We start from the raw sequence: 19,044 nt of genomic DNA on the forward strand, positions 1-19,044 counted from the left end.
TCCTCTCAAAATATCTGGACAATTTGCTAAAAACAAAAAAAGGAGACGTATTAAGCAACCGTGAGTTGGGTGTGCAAATAGTGTAAACTGGACTCATATGACAATCATAAAAACACTACAATGGTAACTGGTGCCTGACGACCGGGGCAGGAGAATATGTATTTGGTTATGAACAAATTACGAGAGTTCAATCAATCAATCAATCAAGCATTTGTAGAGAGCGCTACTCACCCGTGAGAGTCTCAAGGCGCTGAGGGGAGGCAGCTACTGGTCGAACAGCCAGGTCTTGAGGAGTCTCCTGAAGGTTAGCAGGTCCTGGATCTGCCGCAGGTGGGCGGGGAGGGTATTCCTGGTCTTTGCGGCGAGGTGGGAGAAGGATCTTCCGCCTGCGGTCGTTCGGCAGATGCGTGGGACGGTGGTAAGGTCGAGGTCGGCAGAGCGAAGCTGGTGGTTCGGGGTGTAAAAGGACAGTCGTTCGTTGAGGTATGCTGGTCCGACGTTGTGGAGTGCTTTGTGAGCGTGGGTGAGGAGATTGAAGGTGATCCTCTTGTTGACCGGGAGCCAGTGCAGATTTCTAAGGTGGGCGGTGATGTGTCTGTGGCGAGGGAGTAAGAGGAAGAGGCGTTTTGTATGCGGTCTTTATTCAATCTGCGACGGCTTTCATTCCCTCGTGGAGGTTGGACTTGGAGGTGTTCGGGTCCTTGGTGAGGGAGAGGATCAGCTGGGTGCCGTTGGCGTACGAGACGATGTTGAGGTGGTGTGCTCTGACAATGTTGGCGCGCGGTGTCATGTAGATGTTGAAGAGTGTCGGGCTGAGGGATGATCCTTGGGGTACGCCGCAGGGGATCGTGGTGGCTTTGGATCGGTACAGAGGCGGACTCTCTGGGTTCTGCCGGTGAGGAAGGAGGTGATCCAATCCAGGGTTTTGCCTCGGATCCCTGCGTCGTGGAGGCGTGTGCGCAGGTTGTGGTGGCAGACAGTGTCGAAGGCGACTGAGAGGTCTAGGAGGATGAGGCCCGCGGTTTCCCCCTTGTCCATAATGGACCTGATGTCATCCGTGGCGGCGATGAGGGCGGTTCCGGTGTTGTGGTTGCTGCGGAAGCCAGATTGGGAGGAGTCCAGGACGTTGTTCTGCTCCAGGAAGTGGGTCAGTTGTCTGTTGGCGGTCTTCTCAATGACTTTCGCCAGGAACGGGAGCAGGGAGATGGGTCGGAAGTTCTTGAGGTCCTTTGGGTCCGCCTTGGGCTTCTTTAGGAGGGAGCTGATCTCGGTGGGTTTCCAGATCTCAGGGAAGGTGGAGGTGTCGTAGGAGCAGTTGATTATCTTTCGGAGTTGGGGTGCAATGATGGAGCTTGCCATGTTGAAGATGTGGTGAGGGCAGGGGTTGGATGGTGCACCAGAGTGGATGGTGTTCATGATTTTGATGGTGTCTTCGTCGGTGTTGTTGTTCCAGGACAGCAGAAGGTCGGTGTGTTTGGTGGGTGTTAGGTCGGCATCTGGGTGTCGATGCTGTTGTGGATGTCTGCGATCTTGCGGTGGAAGACGGTAGCCAGGGAGTCACAGAGTTCTTTTGACGGCGGTACGTCATTGGAGCTGGAGCTGGGGGTGGCGAGTTCTTTCACGATGTTCAGATGCCTCAATACTAAAATAATTGACTGAAGATGTAAACCAAGTCTATCATTTGTTACAAGAGTTATTAAACAATTACAAGTGGCAATGAAGTCATTCGAAAGGGAAGTGAGCCATTGGGACACCAGCCTTCTTCAATACACCCATGCACAAGGGTAGCTGCAGAAGCGCGCCGGTGACACCGCGTGGTGAAAGCATAGTAGTGCCAGCAGAATGATAGGGTAGGACAACAAAGTCCGAGACATGGCTTATGTAAAACCTACTTGAATTATCATTTTGAACGTGGAGTTACTAACATCCAGAATCAATCAATGGTGCAGCAAATCATCTAATAAGTAACACAACCGATAAGGAACAGGGATTCAATTAGTCTAATGACGCTCTGTTGAGTATTTCCAGCGAGATCTGCGTACACACAAACCCAACAAAAAACGGCTAGGTAGCAAGTGAATTCAATTTCCACATTGAATCTGCCTTCATATTTCACTTTAACAACTTTCAAAAGGAAATGCTTGGGCTGTGCAGTGAAAATGTATTTTGTGGGAGAGGAATGTTTGAAACTGCACCACAAAGCCACAGAAGCAAGTATATAGGGAACCTTTTAATGAAGGAGAATCCGTGTCAACATATGGCTACCAGAGTAAAAAAAAAAAAAAAACACGCAGGCAAAAACGCTTATTAAAAGTTAACAAGATTCTAGGAGTGGCGTATCCATGCTCACATGAAATAATAAAGCAAACACCAGCATCAGAGGCCTCCTTACTTACAAAGCCAAAAGAAAAGAAGAAATCTAAACATCACTTCCCCTCGCAGCCAAAACAGTAGGTTCGGTACAATTTCATTACAGAGCAGCGTTGCTGGTAGACGCAGTGGCTGTAATGTAGCAGAGTTCAGGTGGATATTTCAGGTTACTTGTCCTGATGATAACCGACATTACAAAGATGGGCATCTTCACACAACTATGGGGAGAGGAGGGTAGTGTATAATAGGATTGATGGGCATTCAAGTAATGAGCAGCGGATAAGATGGAATACAGGTGTGCAGTTAAAGTCATCGTATTTCCTGCAAAATGGGTCTGTCACAGTTCCACGCACAGTGGTACAAGGTAAGGCTTCGGGGACTGCTGTGCGCCCCCCAGTTCAGTGTCCAACATACACGGTTTTAGGTCCGACCCTACAAAGCCCAGCTTGTTATTCAGAAAGTCCACACCGATGTCCAAGTTCTGTGCGCCCTCCGCCAGTGCAGTATTAAAATCTTTTAGGCCAGGGGCTCATACTGTCGTCTCCCCCTTTCCTGTGCCCCTCAAACTGTGGTAGAAGCTCTGCAAGGACTGCAGGGTCTTGCCGGACCAAATCCAGACGCCGGAAGTGATGCCCACAATCACGGTCATGAGCTACTTTATCATAAAGACTGTGAAGTCCGGGCCTGCTGGAGGGGAGGGCCCCGGCGGCTGGCAGGGCACGGCCAGGCACTTGCAGGTCTGCAGCCTCCAGCCCCGCTCCCAGGCCCCTCGGGAGGCCTGCTCGTAGAAGAGGCAGGCCAGCAGCAGGGCGGCGGGCACAGTGTGGAGCATGCTGAACACCCCGATGCGCACCATCAGCCGCTCCAGCTTGTCAGTCTGCGAACCACCGCTCTTCATAACGGTGCCGATCCGGAAGAGGGACATGAAGTCTGCCTGCAGGAAGGCCATGCCAGCAGCCAGGTAAGCGGCGAGGGGCCCCAGCACCAGCGCCCGCAGCGCCAGGGCACTGCTCAGGCCCATGTAGCAGACGCCGCTGAGGGGTCCCTGTCCACCCGGCCCAGCACCACAATGGTCTGCGCAGCCGGCAGTGCCCAGGCTCCCAGGTGGAACCACTGCACCTGGGCCTCTATGGCCTCCCGGCCCCACTTGAGACCGGCCGACAGGAACCAGGCGAGCAAGAGCACAAACCACCAGGCGAAGAAGGCCATGCCGAAGAAATAAAGCAGCATGAAGAGCGCCATGCAGCCCTCGTGCTTGGTGCCCTGCACCACGGTGTGCCAGCCCCCGGGCCCGGCCAGCTCCAGGCAGGCCGTGTGCTGCCCCAGCGCGCAGCCCGCGCCTTAGGCGACCACCACCATCAGGTAGCAGCCGGACAGGAAGATGATGGGCCGCTCCGGGTAGCGGAAGCGCCGGGTTTCTACCAGGTTCTGCCCGGCGTCTCTTTCCTTGCTCTTTGCTGGTACTCACTCGGCTGACCGGCAGGAGCAGCATCAGTGTTTTTCGCCACAGCTGCCGCAACACTTTAAAAAGCCACGCCGCACGGTCACTTCCTAGTCCGTGCACCGAGTGTGTATACGGTGTTATAAAGGGAATAGTCGCCCCTCCCCCTCCACTTTCCAGTTCCCATTCAATAAACTGTGAAGTGAAGGAGCACCAGGTGAGGGTGTGAGCAGCAGATTTACCAGGCCAATCGCTATTTTTAGGTCACGTCGCGTGGAATGTTTAGAACTGAGGTAACAAGCTGTCGGTGTTGTGCGAAAAATATAGTGCATAGCAGCTAATGAAGGTAAGTGTGTAACGCCGCAAGTGAGAGATCCAATCCCAGTGGGCGGAGCCAAAAGTGGACAGGGCGGTAACAAGGAGGGACTAAGAAGCCTCCTTTTCAATCGTGAGCCAGCGTTTAGCATGGAAGATGACGCTTGCGAATGGAAAAGATGGGCAGGGCTTCAAGTCCGCCTCTGAAAGCTTTTGAATTCGTATTGATTCCAAGAAGCCTTTGCATGGCGAGTGCAACGCATGCGCTGCTAACGCCGTGCGAGACCTAAAAATAACAAAAAAGGGGGTTTTGTTCAGGGAGCTGACCTTTCGGAAGTGCTACAGCATTTGAGTACCAATTTTAACTTTCTTGGTGTTGACCTGGCCGCCGACAAAAGGGACTTTTTGGCACAATACTTAAAGCCAGAGTCAATCCCTTTTACATGCAGCAATTAAAAAAGGATTACAACATGAGTGGAGAGGCATTGATAAGACGTATTTTCCGCGATTCCTTTACAAAAGGTATCCGATTGAGACATTTTCAGAGGGTTTTCTTATTTCTATCAAAGTGGATAACCTTATGGCAGGATTGCCTACGCAGGGTAATGTTGTTTTGGAGGATGCCTCTCCACCAGATTCAGTGGATAAAAAGTGAACGTGACAATCAAAAGGTTATATGAAGCATCTAATTTTGCAGAGAGGGCCAATGCATATTCAATTTATACTGTGCAGTCGCAGCTCATGGATTTTCAGTCTCTGGCTGACCACATGGCAGAGGGTTAAGACTGCTTGGTCCTTCTGGCTATGATGGAGCAGCAGGTTCAGTTCCTATCAGATGTGTCTTTTGACAACTTATGCCCTTCAGCGGCGACATCAGGAGCAGCAGTCTCGGCCCGCAATCATTTGTAGATGCAGGCGTCTCCAAAGGCAGTGTTGATGAAATCTCTCTTTGATGGCTCCAAGTTCTTTGGCTAGCAATAGGAGGACATGGTAAAAAAAAAAGTGGAAAATAAGAAGTGTGTTGCTCTAGTTAAGAGATATAGACTTTCCATATAAAAGGGCATTCCCTTTTTCTTCAGCTGAGGGAGTTTCCCAGCCCTTTCAAGGTAGGGGTTGTAGCCAGGCCCCCCGCCCCCTCCCAAACTCTATTAAATCCCTGTACCAGCTCCTCAGGGTCAATGCCACCAAAGATGTTCCAGTGGGGGGACAATTGAAGTATTTCAAACCAACATAAGCTTCCATTGTCTCGGATCCATAGGCGATCAAGGTAGTCTTCGAAGGTTTTCGGTTGGACTTCGTGGAGATTCCTTTGGATTTTTTTAAGGTGACTCTGCTACCCAGAGGCCCCTGTAAGGAGGCAAGCACAACGGGATGGAGACCAGAAGCTGCTTCTCAAAAGAGCATTTGTCCCAGTTCCTCCGCAAGAGCAGAGTCAGGGTACTACTCAATTCTATGCCTGGTACAGGAGCCCTGAGGAGACTTTCATCCAGTTTTGGATTTAAAGGCCCTAAACAAGTTCTTGGCTCTTTAAACCTTCAAAATGACAACCTTACAAAAGCATGTTCCCTTTACTGAGGCAAGGGAAATGTCTTCTCTGGATATGTTGGATCCCTACCTGCATGTGCCAATCTTTCACAAACACCAAAGGTTTCTATGCTTTGCAATTTGAGACCAGCATTACCAGGTTAAAGTCCTGCCCTTCGGGTTGACTTCAGCGCCAAGAGTTTTTACAAAGATTTTGGCTCCTCTGGTGGGTATTCTGCATACTAAAGGTATCCATTCCTATAACTATCTGAATTATTGGCTAGTTAGTTCTTATCTCTCTGAAGTGAGAGATGATATCACAGAAGTGTGCCATATCACAGAGGAGTCATGGCTTCCTTTTGAATCTCATCAAGTCCATTCTTCAACCAATACTGATGGTTACATTTATCAGCACTTGTGAGAAGTTGGCCTGGCATATGCTGGTCACTAGTTATAGTGACCACCTTGTACCAGTCAGTCAGTCAATTACTTTTATTCGATTAATAAAAATCAAAAAAAGACATAAACAGATAGTCACATGAAATACGGAACAAGAATTCATCAATTACACGGATAATTATAAATAACATTATTAAAAATTAAAATTAACATATATCATGAGTTCAGTTCAAAGTTAAAAAATAAATATGATACATTGATATATTTACAGTATAAAAGAATCTGATAGAGTAAAAATTAACTCCAAAAAGAAAACCCCCCAGCCCTTCAGACCAAGTCAGATCATAATGGAGCTTGTCCGTACATTGACACGCTTCTTGTTTATACGGACAGCCGCAACTAAATAACTTGCTACGTGAAATGCAATACTAATGCTGGGTAAAAGTTGCAAGAACAGGAGCGCTAGCCTCACTTGTAGAAAACCAGCCTCCTTCAGAATAGGTAACAAGTATTTTTTCCTAATCTGTGCATAGTGTTCACAAAACATAATAAAATGTAGCGTGTCTTGGGTGGAGAAGTTATCACAATCACATGGGGTTGCATTTTCTGGGGTAGCCCATGTGGGATAAAAGCCAAGCAAAAAATGTATCAGATTAAAACGAAATTTGATTTGGAGAGATTGATGAAATGGTCTGGTTACAAAGGCCAAATAGGGTTCAAGACCAGAGACGGTTATGAGCATATAGTTCCTTCTAACTAATGGCTTTTTTAATTCTAAATCCTCCCTCTCTACCCTGAATAGGGTTACTAATGCGGATTTAATAACCGTGACATCCTTTTTGCTAATACAATTGGGGGAATAAAATAGCTCTGGTCGACCCACTATTGCAAGTGTCCGTTTAACGTAGACAAGCCAAGGGATTCTGTGGGCTCTGTCCAGGGCAAGGCAATCTTTGAGAATCAGGTGGGTTAAAGAAATTTCCTGGTTAAGCCAAGTTTTTAACCAGCAAATAACGGGGGCCACTTTTATTAAATCTGCAACATACCCCACACCCAACTCAGAGTGTATCGTAAAGGTGGGTGTGGACTGGGGAACGGACAACAGAGATCTTAAAAACATGTTCTCCGCCCTCTGGATGGTATCGGTGATTGTGTAACCCCAGATGGCAGAACCGTAGGTGGCTATAGCCAAAGATTTAGCTTTATAAACCTTTAGAATAGCCTCCATGGGGCGTGCTCCCAACCGTTTGGCAAAGCCTAGTATAGCTACGGCAGAGCTTGCTACAGAGTTGCCCTTTAGTTTTTGTTGGGGGCCCCACGTTCCTTTCTCATCAAAGATCACCCCCAGGTAAGTAAAGATGGGGACCCTTTTTACCTCGTTACCTAGGCAAAAAAAAGTTTTAGATTTCTTTTTCCTACTAGCCTGACCAGTAATCATGACCTGAGACTTTTGGGTGTTGATTTTCAGGTCTAAAGAGGTCATGAATTCACCAAATGTGGCCAGTAGTCTATCAAGGGCCACACCTGAGCGGGCCAGAAGAATGGCGTCGTCAGCGTATAGGAGAACTGGACTCTTGGTCTCTCCTGCACGCGGAACGTCCACCGCTAAATTTGCCAAAGCTGGCTCCAGTGCGTTTATATATAGTGTAAAGAGGAGGGGTGCCAAAATGCACCCCTGCCTAACACACCTCTCTGACTTAAAGCAACTGGTACACCTTCCTCCCTGGGTGACTCTCACCGAGGCTAGTAAGCCACAATGTAGGTCCGCCAAGAAGCCAACCAGTGGGGGATCAACCCCCATATCCAGAAGGATCCTCCACAGCTTTGACCTGTTTACCATGTCAAAAGCTGAGGAGAGGTCCATAAAAGCCATATACAGGGACCCCTCCTTCGCGATTGTATATTTACAGATGAGTAAGTGGAGATTAAGGCATTGATCTAGCGTGCTCCTATTAGCCCTAAAGCCATACTGGGCATTAGACAGTATGCCGCTGCCCTCGAGCCACATGGTCAGCCTGCCCGAGATGACTCTGCCTAGGATTTTAACGGCCGAGTCAATTAAAGAAATAGGCCTATAACAGGCCGGGTCACCCCTCTGACCTTTTTTAAAAATTGGGATAATAATGGATCTGGCCCAGGACTCGGGGACGTTGTCATCTCTGGCGGCATTAAAGACGTTAGTCAATATTTTGGCCCAAAATTTGGGGGCGGACTTGTATAGGTCTGCAGGGACACCATCTGGACCCGGAGCCTTGTTTTTAATGGTCTCATTAATAGCTTTTTCCACATCCTCCTCCCTAAAGGCCAGGACTAAACCACCCCGGTTAAAAGTTAACATCTCATCAAAATGAGCTAGCCACCGCTCATCTGGGATACTGCATTCCATGGCCTGGTTCTCAGTTCCGGAAAAGTAAGGATGATTTATCACCCCCCAAAATTTGGAACTATCCCGCAAGATTTCAACTGACTGTAGGTCATTCCAAGCATCTTCCTTGATCTGGTTTTTCCGAGCTATGATGGCCAATTTATATTGTTTCCTCAAGGATACTATCTGTGCTCTATTTCTGGGAGTTTCTTTTAATGCCTTTAAGAGAGCAGAGTGGGCCTTGGTACAATTAGTGTCAAACCATTTTTTGCCTAATTGCCCGCCTGACTTGGTTTTTACCAATAGGGCGTTGTTTACTTGAAGACAGATGGTATTGAAAGCCTCAACTATCCTTGAGTTGGCGTTAGCGTGATCTAGACATATGCCCACCTCCGTTTCAGCCTTGGCCAGAACCTCTTGTAAGAAGGTGGCCGGGGTCACTTTAACCCATTTCAATCTCCTACCCTGATCCTTTAAAAAAAGGTCTGTAGCTCCTGTGAGTTTTGTATCTTTAAATACCAGTGACCCCCCCCCCGTGACAGCCTCTACTATCACGGGATTATGGTCACTGAAAACAGAGTCTTCTACCCTATAGTTTAAAACCGAAGACAAAATCAAAGAAGATAAAAATATGTAATCAATGACTGTTCCTGAATCTTTTCCTTTAAATGTAAAAGTCCTCTGCCCATCCATGCAACTACTTGATTCAAAGAGGTTTGAGGAGGCCAAAAGGCTCTCCAAGACCTCACCTTGTTTGGTATGTTCGAAGTGTGTGGATGATGAGTAAGGAGATCCCCCATCATCTTCCACAATACACTCCAAGCTGCATGGGTGGATATTAAAGTCACCCATCAGGATGACCTCGGGACTGTTATGTGACACTCTGAGTTTGCCCCAAACCTCCCCTAGAGATTTTAGGTGCTGATTTGGACTGACACTATCTGGTGAATTATAAAAATTAATAAGTAACAAAGTGGGTGAATTTGCTACCGCCAGTTCAACGACCAGGCAGTTTTGGGAGCCTGATTCTAACTGAGTTCAAGTTCAGTGAGACTAAGAGTGCAAGACCCCCCTTCGCCCTACCCCCCAAGCTAGGTTTAGCTGGGATGAAAGAATGGGCATAACCATCCAAAGAGAAACTATTCGATGTGTCCCAAGTTTCTTGTAGTGCTATGATGTCATGAGATATAAAATAGCCAGCCCATATCTCATCCTGACTTTTAGATCTGATACCCGCGATGTTCCAACTTAAAATTTTGCATGTGGTCTTCATGCTTGACTTGTGCACAGTTAAATCATTTCTGCAACATGTGTTATCTAGTCAGTCAGAATCCTGTATATGGCGCAGGGGGGAGAAGCGATTTGACAGGGCCAGTCCCCCACTGTGGGTATTATCAGATGCCTGAGGGAATGTGGAGAGCGAGTTAGAGCGTTGTGGACGAATAACAGAACTAAAAGAGGGCATAGGGGACCTAGTGGTATAATGCGGTCTCAAGGTGCTAATATCTCTATTTGGGTATAAACCTGAGACTGGAAGGCGTGTTTTCCGAGTGCCCCAGGGGGGATAGAAAAAACCAAGTGGTAACGGTCTTATACAATTGTTATTAAATAAATCAGACCCATCCCAAAATAGCTTTTCAGCGTCGTCTCTCCCACGGAAATTCACGACGATGCAGTCCCCTTTAAGTAACTTTGGGCCCTGTCCCACCCACCCCACTCTTCTGGCCATAATAATAGAGGATGAAATATCGCCCGCTAAGCAAACTGGGAGCTGTAGTCTTCCCCCGCAGCGGCCGAGCGAGGCAAGAAGCTACGGCGGCGGGGGAGAACCAACTGCGTCCGTGCCCCAGCAATGGTCGTCAGCCCCAAGGTAAGGTGATGATAGTCTCCCGCTGCACCGAGGGAGCAGCTGTCGTTTATGCGCCTCCGGGCGCGACCAGGCGGGAAGTGGGTGGTGCGGAAGGCCGCTAAGCAAACTGGGAGCTGTAGTCTCCCCCCGCAGCGGTCGAGCGAGGCAAGAAGCTACGGCGGCGGGGGAGAACCAACAGCGTCCGTGCCCCAGCAATGGTCGTCAGCCCCAAGGTAAGGTGATGATAGTCTCCCACTCCACCGAGGGAGCAGCTGTTTATGCGCCTCCGGGCGCGACCAGGCGGGAAGTGGGCGGTGCGGAAGGCCGCTAAGCAAACTGGAAGCTGTAGTCTCCCCCTGCAGCGGCCGAGCGAGGCAAGAAGCTACGGCGGCGGGGGAGAACCAACAGCGTCCGTGCCCCAGCAATGGTTTTGTCAGCCCCAAGGTAAGGTGATGATAGTCTCCCGCTCCACCGAGGGAGCAGCTGTCGTTTATGCGCCTCCGGGCGCGACCAGGCGGGAAGTGGGCAGTGCGGTAGGCCGCTAACCAAACTGGGAGCTGTAGTCTCCCCCCGCAGCGGCCGAGCGAGGCAAGAAGCTACGGCGGCGGGGGAGAACCAACAGCGTCCGTGCCCCAGCAATGGTCTTCTCAGCCCCAAGGTAAGGTGATGATAGTCTCCCGCTCCACCGAGGGAGCAGCTATCGTTTATGCGCCTCCGGGCGCGACCAGGCGGGAAGTGGGCGGTGCGGAAGGCCGCTAAGCAAACTGGGAGCTGTAGTCTCCCCCCGCAGCGGCCGAGCGAGGCAAGAAGCTACGGCGGCGGGGTAGAACCAACAGCGTCCGTGCCCCAGCAATGGTCTTGTCAGCCCCAAGGTAAGGTGATGATAGTAGTCCAATTTGACTCTTGTGGTAAGATAGGTTTAAGACAACCTTTAAAGAAAGCTATCCTAGTGGTAGCTGTGGAGAGCAGCCTTCAGGCTAAGTCTCTGAGGAATGTAAAGCAGCTTGTTTTACCTTATAATCTCTTGAATTACCAAATGAAAAGACACCACACAGGTATATATATCAAATATATATGTATTTATTTCTACATATACTCTACTAATCTCTTTATGAGATTAGATCCAGGTAAACATACAAAAGATCAACAGTTCTCAATAAATTAAGCACAAATATGGCTGTAGCCCTAGGGGCGTACCAGACCATATACTAAAAAAATGGTGTAACAAACTAGACTTGCAAAATGAAGAGGCCTAGGGCCTTGGGAATCGCTGGGGCTTCACTTCTGCAGTGTTAGCAGGTAAGTAATCAGCCCACAGGAGACACGCGCAGTGTCTAAACACACAAGCGGGTTTTCTATACGTTTCAATGGCAAATGTCGCGGTTTGTAAATTACAGTTTAAGGGCACTTCGCAAAAGTCAACAAGCAAGCAACTTACAGGGTAAGTATTTCGAGGGCCAACACACACTTCGGCACCGGAGTGCACGAGTTACCTCACCCAGGGAAGCCGGGTGCATAGGTGTCCTTTGGTGTCGGGTCGCGATGCTGTTTTCAATGGAGAACACTGAAGACTTGCTGCTGGTGACGACTGGAGAGGTGTCCGTTCGAATCCGAGGATGGATTGGAGTTGCAGAAGATCTAGAAATTGAGGGGACAGAGTTCAGAGTCACTTGCCAGTGACCGGTGGCCAGCAAGATGGATGACCACAGCTGTCGCGTCTCTTCAGGTCGATGATGGAGTTTTGTCTCTTCGCTCACGAGGTCCAGGAGAGTTCGACGATGACCAGCAGCTGGATTCGGAGGTTCCCACGACGTCTGCAGCTGATGACGGTGTCGGCACCCAGATTGGAGCCAACAAGCCTTGGCAACTGCAAGTCTCGTGTGGAGTGAAGATTGGCAATGGTGCAGACCAGCAAGGTCTGATGGACTTACCCAGCGAGGGTAAGTGAGGGCAGGCCCAGAGCAACCAGGCAAGCCCTTGAAGTTGATGTGGAAGTCTTCCGGTGAGTTACTAGCTAACGGGCAAGCAACCGCGAAGACGCCTTTGCAGGAAAAGTTTAACAACAGGCCACGGTCACTCGGGACAGGGTAGGCCGCTGATATTTGGTACTAGACCTGCTAGGGACTTAGACAACAAATGGTCCAAAGCACAACTTCGTTGGACGTAGATTAGGGCTTGCACTCGAAATGAGTGCACGGTTCCCTGGTATTGCTGTTCCTCGTCACTCGTGGGGTCCAGATGCCACAGCTTCGCTGGGGACTCAAAATGGCCGTCGAGAGGTCAGGAAATCCGCTTCAGAGGACGCAGGGACTTCGGGCTCCGGCGGGAGCGGTAAAGTTTGCAACCGTTGTAGAAGAGTTTTGGTGCCTGCCAAGCAGGGGAGTCACTCCTTGACTCCAAGGGAGATTCTTCAGTCTTCCAGAGATAGTGGAACGTCGAAGGGCCAGGATTCTTCTATGTAGAGCATCGTCCAGGTGTAATCTAAGTTGCATTGGCAAGCTTTGGTATCTTATAGTGAAAAGATGGGAGGGACTAGCTCTATGACCACTCCTCTAGGAGGGTCAGGGTAGTGGGTGGGTACACCCACTTTTCTTTGTCCAGTTTCGCGCCAGAGCAGGGGCAGGTAACCCCTGAACCGGTTTGAGCTGGCAGAAGAGCCTACTGCTCCCCCAGTGCAGGACTTCAAAGCACTCTAAGAGTGCACCCACCCAGCTCCAATACACTAAATCCTGTCTGGGAGGTGGTGACACCTCCCTGTGACAGGAAACCCTTTGTTGGGCTCCCTCCACTGCGAGTTTCGGTCAGCAGCAGGAGGGCAGCCCGGTGTCTGTGCTGGTGGCATCCATTTTGTGATGCCAGGGCTCTAGATGATTTCTACCGTGTAGTACAGTGGGTACATGTCGTCCCCTCTAGAAGGGTGGGATCCTACTCCCACACCAGTTACTGGTGTGGGGGTAGGATTCCAAGTTGTTTGACACCAAACACGACATGTTTTGATGCAGTCATTCCAAAGTTAGCATTTACCGCGAGGTTATAATGCACTTAAGAGTATATGGTTTAACCGCATCCACAAACAGCAGCAGAGAATAGACTCTGCCAGCTGCAGAGGTGTCCTGCTCAGGCAGAAGCACCCCCTCACATAGTAAACCAAGCACCCTGCCCTTGGGATTGATAGGGCCTACCATAGGGGTGACTGATAGGTTTATATGTGTGTGTGTGGTGAGATATAGGAACCTATACCTCAGTGAGGAGTGCTAACACTACCTCACACAGGCTGCAGTAGCAGGCCTGTGGTGTCAGATTGTGAATGCTTCCCAGGGGTGGCATAATACATGCTGCAGCCCCTGGTAGGCCTTTGAAGTACCAATGCCCTAGGTACCTAAGGTACCATATACTAGGGGCTCACAAGGCACCACAGTATCCAATCACTAGTGCATCTAATATGCAAACAAAGTTGTTTAGAGAGATCAGTGAGACTGGGGCCCTGATTAGCAGGGACCCAGCCAGACTATAGTCAGAAACCAGTGTATACATCAGAAAAAAAGTGGGGGCAACATAAGTGCAGATCCTACTCTCCTACAGCACTTTGTTTGCATGGACATGGGGATAGCATTTGATTCCGCAAACAGGTCAACCAGGCTGGTGGGACAGCTTTCAGATCTCCTACAAAGGTCTCAGGTATCAGCCCGCTTGTGGTTACGGAATCAGGGGAAAATGGCATCAACTCTGACAAGTTGGAGTCATTCACATCTGTATGGCTAAGTCCACCATTAATTGAGCCACTGAAATCTCTGGTACCAAGATTTAGGCCTTCTTCCTGATCGCTCCTCAGATCAGAGAAGACCTGCAATGGTGGTTTGTTCCGGGGAACTTACAAAAGCAGTTCCAGTTGAGACAGACTACGCCTCTGGTTGTGACAACAGATGCTAGCAAGAAGGGTTGGGGTACAGTTCTTGGGGAAGCCAAAGCTCAGGGATGGTGGTCTGTACAAGACTCCCAGATTCCATCCAATTGGAGAAGAAGGTACTTGACGGTGGTGGCGCATTGTGCTACCCGTCCTGAGCTTACAGAACCTAATGTGGAGTGGATATTAAGCTGCATTATTAATATATGGCCTTTATTTATTCTACGATAATATAGGAGCAATACAAATGTTCCAAGAATCTCTGAGAGAACTAATTCACTCCCACTTAGACTTTGATGTGATAATGCTGCAAAGATTACATAAACCCACGCTTTTGCTCTCTATTTTCAATTGTAATAGATGCATTATCAGTGAGATGGCCTCAGGAGCTTCTGTATTGCTTCCTGCCATTCCCATTAATACCCATGGTATTACAGAAAATTTGGGACTATCAGGCCTGGGTCATCCTGGTAGTTCCAGTATGGGCGAGAAGACCTTGGTTTTCTCTTTTACAGGAAATGGCAGTGGCTCCTCCATGGACCGTGCCCCTTCAGCCATCCCCACTGAACCAGCCGAGTCTGTCGCAGGAATCTCTCAGATTTTTTAATCTGGGGGGTTTGGCTGTTGAAAGGTTGAGGTTATTGGCCCAGGGTTGCTCTTCAGAAGTAGCAGAATCCATTCAGCAGTCCTTTCGTCCTTCCACTAGAAGATCATACAATAGGCATTGGGAGAACTTTGAAAAATGGTGTAACTCTAAGGTTGCAGCCCAATGATTGCGACCCGGTCAAGATCTTGAATTTTCTATGGGCTGGATTTGGCAGTCTCCACCGTTAGGGCAAAATGGATGAGAATCCAGGTTTTCAGGGGTGAAGAGATGTTGCTAGTAGTTCCTTTAGCTTCCCGGCTATTAAGGTGTTTCTATCTCCAATGCCCTGTTGTCTGTTCTCAGATTGCTCCTTGGGACTTACCATTGGTCCTTCAAATATTGACAGAGGATCCTTATCAACCTCTTTCTTATTAAATCTATCTGCATTGTTATGCAGAGTGGTGGTGTTGTACTGGCACATATAATCAATCTGAGTTGCTTGGGTATTTCTGACAGGTAAGGACTGAATCGGGAAGATGGACAAGGCAGTAATGCATTTGTTATTTACCGGTCATTTCTCAGAATCCTAGTCTTCCCAAATACCGTGCCAGGGTTCCCACCCTCCTGACTCTAAGGGGAATGATCATAGTGCTTTTGTAATTATGTTCTTCTGCTTGGTAATAACAGGAAGTGTGGAGTGACTAATTCCCCTTTGTAATGGAACCTGGGTAATGGCCATGGTGAGGAAGTATTTTGAAGTTGGCTAGTAAACAATATCTGTGAGGAGATGTGGCCTCATAGGTAATGACTGTATCGGTGAAGACTTGGACTCGAAGTAAAGAAGATTACCAGTAAGTAACCAGTGCATTACTTTCTCCATGCCCCGGACACACTACTGAGGAGAAGGAAAAAAAAGACAAAGCTCTGAGGAGTCCCCGGAGAAGAGTAAGGCTCTCCTCTACGAGTCCGATTTGAGTGCCCAGTGCGACGCAGGAAGCCCAATCCATTGGATTAAACAACCATTAAGAAACACTGTCTCCATTGATCAACTGGCAAGGAGTGTCACGCTGTAGGAGCATCTGGTGTGCTCATGTCTCCAACCAGGGGCTCTAGCTATAGTCTCCCTCAATGGACTGCATTCTGGCCATCTGGGGAGCCACTGGCTCCCCCAAGGGGGAGGGGTCTTTCTGGGGATCCCGGGAGAAAAGGCAGAACCAATGTGGTTTGCAGCTACAGCTTTGGACCTCAGGCAGGGCTGTCCTCCCCCGTACCGCCACCCTCTTGCTTCCACCAAGCATCAGTAGCCATAGAAGCTAGTCGAAAAAGAAGCTTGGGACAACAGAGCCCTCCTGGGTCCTGGATCTGGGTCTGATCCAGCAAACAAGCCATCTATGCTTGCATGGCCTCCGTTCTGCTAGCGTGCTGCTTGGTCGCTTACCACCTACCTTCTGCCACCACCTCAAGAGGAGGGCGTGGACTGGATTTCTATGTGACTCGAAGGCAAGGTAAGGCTGCGGCTGAGGATACCTTCTGTTAACATTGCAAGCTCATCCCTCCATTCCTCCTCGATCACTTCTAAAAGTAATCTGAAGGAAAGAGTGGTATTTTGAGTGCAGTGGACCAGAGGTAAAAGCTTTGCAGTTTGCTCCTATTTCCTCCACTATCCACCCACCTATCACTATTTATTGCTACCAAGCCCCAGAACCTAGGCTGTAAGAAACACTAGCACTGTGGCAGATTGACTCCTACTAAGCCTGCATGCTGGCAGACTGACTCCATCCGCTTCACACTAGAAGTGCAATCAGTGTCACTTTGACTATGGCCCTTCAACAAACTCTGGCCTCATTTAGCATCCAACATGTCCCTGTGGCCCAATTTCATCTCCGGTGGCCTACTCCTAACAAACTGGTGCTAACACAAACAACTTAAACATCAGACAAGAGCTAGGAAATGTCCAGCAGTCTTGGGCCCTAGAAACATGAAATGAGAGCTAGTCAGGGCACCTCATCCAGCCGTTAGAAGAAAGAGTCTTCAAATATTTTCCACATGAAAAAAATACTAAAATCCAAAGCAGCACAGAGTGGGCAGAGCCTGATCTCCCTCTTGGCCAAGATGTTTGAAAAATGTACAACGGTACCTGCTAAATTCAATTTCCTAAAGGACCCTGGTAAAGCCACACTCTTCTCTAAAGACGGGCTTGAGGGACTCCCGACCCTGATCACCCCAAAGGCTATACTAAGAAGCCCAAGTTCGGAAAAAGAGGATATGGAACTCAATAAGCTGAATTCAGGCGCAGTATGAGGGGCCCATGTCTGATACAGAACAAATTATTATTGAGTTCTTTTATAATGCGTAGCTACCCGCCAGGGTTTCCCAGCGCTTTGAAACTAGTAAAATCAGGCTAGAAGAAGCTAATTAGTCTCCCATCTCCATCCTTGTTCACTCCTCGGTCTCCCCATTCTCATATTTTTCCTCTCCGCACACCACCAATTGAAGTTAAAGGGCTGCCTGTGTATCATCTTGTGCAACAACCATGTCTACAACTCCTCCAACAATCAACGTCACAAGCATGGTTCATCTCTGACCTACGAATCTTAAGAAGGAATGCCTGCCCAGGCCAAAAACAAGTAAAGGCAACCTGCCCTGCTGGACGAGATACAATATACAGTTGTTAACGAAGTTGATAAATAAACTAAGGAAGAAACAGTCTTGGGAACAGACCAGGAACCACACACACAAAAAGATTTAGAGCAAGTGCCCGTAGGGGCATGGATTCTTCAGGGGACCATGGTAGCAAACGAAAAATCTGAAGGGCACTGGACTTCACCGGAAAGCGTGCGCAACTCTGTCTAAACCAGAATGTGAACCAGAGCCTAAACGGGCAGCTTCCCTGCCAAGTGACAAAGAATCTTTACCAGTCCTGTCCATAATGCAAAATCCCCACCGGATCTCGGATCCACCCTTCGGGTTCCTGCACCGGACTCATTTGAAGCCCCGAAACAAGAATCATCTGCAAGGAAGCCACGGACAGCATCTTCAATATAGAGTTATTCAGACCAAAATGCTTCCCAAATTGACGGGAATAACCAATTTGCCACCAAAAATGATCTGTGGGAGCCTCCTTTAAGAGCATCTCTAGTAACGTTGGATGTCCTGAACTATCAGTCCAATAAAAGGACCTGCAAGTGGACTTACTGAACACACCTGCAGTATAGTTGTCAGTAATCTACCAAAAAAGAACAGATTTGAATAACAGAATTCTCAGGGCACAAAACTCTGCTGCATTTCAACTCCGGAGTGCCTCTGGGCACCAATAATTGACATACTAAGCACTCTGGCACCGGCCCTGGAAAATCTGATATATTAAATTAAAGCAAACTTCCATTCTCCACACAGACAAAGACAATTTGGAAACCCTGGATGCAGAGAAAAGAGCATGTGCTGAATGGCCAGGCCGGACCTCAGCACAGACTGTAGGCGCACGAGTCTATGCCCTGAATACTTTTCCAGAGGGAGGTGCGATATGCTAAATTGCGGTAACAATTAAACCCCTGTGCAAAGATGCACGCCCTCCCTATCCTTGCCCAACTCAGCACGTCGGCCATCGAAACCGTTGAATTCCTAGCCCTCACAGGTAAGAATGCAAGGGAGCACTCACAGGTAACTTGGGGGGCGCTGCTGTCTTGCCATAGGTGCCAGTTGCCTATGCCACCCAGTTTCTCGAACAAGAAAGCGGAGGGAGATCTGGGAGAAAAACAATTACGTGTACTCAGTTCTGAGAGACCCGATAGGCAGCATAAACAATGCACTGAAGTAGCCTAAACACTGTCAAAGTACAACAACTGACTCGCTCAAATCCACAAAGCCAGACTTGACCTGGGTCGAAGCAGCACTTCACGGCTGCAGGAATCCCTGACATCCTATCTACTCATCCGCCACCTATGCGCTGCACGAGACTCTGCCTCTAGAGCATCAGTGGTTTATGTAACAAGATCAGTGATCCGGATTTAGTAGCTACTTTAACTCATTCCATATAATTATTTTAGGTCTCGTCTGAGCCAGCACATGCGCTGCCCTGCGAGACATTTAGTAAGTGGGTTTTCAAAATGCTACCAAAGGCTTTTGCAGGCCTCAAGCGTGCGGTTACGCGCGCATGAACGTGCACAGCTGCCATCTGGCTTTCTGTAATGACTCATTAGGCCTTACAGCGCGTGAATCATGTTCCTCCACCCCCTTGCTCTCACTACCCCCTCCCTTCTCCCCTCCCTCCTCGTCTGCTTCATTTGCCTTT

The 19,044-nt window shown here is 48.8% G+C and overlaps 1 pseudogene; it reads right to left on the reverse strand.

The window, feature by feature from the left end:
* Window positions 1-2,899: 2,899 nt before the first annotated feature.
* LOC146871710 (frizzled-7-like) lies at window positions 2,900-8,435 on the reverse strand (annotated as a pseudogene).
* Between the last annotated feature and the right edge of the window lie 10,609 nt (window positions 8,436-19,044).

The sequence above is a fragment of the Triturus cristatus genome, chromosome 1_1, assembly GCF_964204655.1.
Source record: "Triturus cristatus chromosome 1_1, aTriCri1.1, whole genome shotgun sequence".
Classification (NCBI taxonomy): domain Eukaryota; kingdom Metazoa; phylum Chordata; class Amphibia; order Caudata; family Salamandridae; genus Triturus; species Triturus cristatus.